The sequence below is a fragment of the Echinops telfairi genome, unplaced genomic scaffold (genome assembly GCF_000313985.2).
Source record: "Echinops telfairi isolate 266 unplaced genomic scaffold, ASM31398v2 ScPeMD7_7457;HRSCAF=8495, whole genome shotgun sequence".
NCBI classification, from domain to species: domain Eukaryota; kingdom Metazoa; phylum Chordata; class Mammalia; order Afrosoricida; family Tenrecidae; genus Echinops; species Echinops telfairi.
Genome location: NW_022111357.1, coordinates 36930850 through 36931871, shown reverse-complemented (window position 1 = coordinate 36931871; position 1022 = coordinate 36930850). Strand labels below are relative to the sequence as shown.

General features: G+C 50.0%; 1 long non-coding RNA gene across 1 annotated transcript in view; it reads left to right on the top strand.

Annotated features, from left to right (window-relative positions):
- Positions 1 to 14: 14 nt before the first annotated feature.
- Positions 15 to 1022, top strand: part of LOC123522660 — a 12949-nt gene continuing 11941 nt past the window's right edge. Inside the window, exons 1-2 of the long non-coding RNA XR_006680893.1 lie at positions 15 to 78; positions 721 to 953. This is a non-coding gene — a long non-coding RNA (uncharacterized LOC123522660). The remainder of the gene's footprint in view (positions 79 to 720; positions 954 to 1022) is intronic.

Genomic DNA, 1022 nt, shown 5'->3' with positions numbered 1-1022 from the left:
GACCTTGGTACCAGAAGGACTAGACCACAGCCAACCATTCTAATCAAAGCCACAATCGATGGATCCTACTGGAATGAGGTGAGTCGTGGTGGCATAGTGGTTCTGCATTGGGCTGCCATCCTCAAGGTCAGCAGTTCTAAACCACCAACAGCTCCAAGGGAGAAATATGGGGCTTTCCACTCTCATAAATAGTGACAGTCTCAGAAACTTAGTCAATCAGTAAAATAAAAGGGAAGTCATGGGACAGTTCTACTCCGTCCTATAGGGTCGTTATGAGTCAGCATCAACTCGATGGCAGTGAGCTTGGTTGGGGGTTTGGAATAGAATGGAAGGCCAATGTGGGACAGAACTCGGTTAATTCTTTGAAAGTCCAGACTTCCTAGACTAGAGAACTCCCTGAGAATGCTGCCCTAACCCACTCCTTAAACCTTAAACACAACCTGCAATTCAAGCTCGTCAGTTCTTCCGTGGTCTTGCTTACGCATTGTCCAGCTTTCATGCGCACAAGAGACTGTTGGAAACGCCGCGGCTTGGGGCCGGGGGCCTTTAGGCTTCCATGACATTCTCGCTCTGTGTCACCTTAAAGAGGTCCCGTGCAGCACGTGTCTCCAGTGCAATACGCTCTCCGCTCTCCGTTTTGTCTATGGACTGCTGGCTCCGTGGGCATTGATTGAGGACCCGGTGAAAAGAAACCCTTCACAGCTGCCATCTCTCCTCCAGGTGCTGCCACGGCGCGTGTGCTGGCCCCGTGGTGAAGGACACTAGAGCGCTGGCAATGGCACCCCCAGCACAGAACGCCTGAGAACGACGAGACAATTCAGGAAATGTCGCCAATAATCCTCTGGGACGATCTGGACAGATCATCAAACCCAACTTGCTGTGTCGACGTTCACCTCGAGCCCAAGAAAACAGCCTTTTTTTCCCCAGAGAAGAATCATTGCAGTGGGCACCAGGTATTTTACATCCATGGGTACATAATAGGACCACTAATAAGATCAACTCATTGTTCTCTTGTGTTTTTT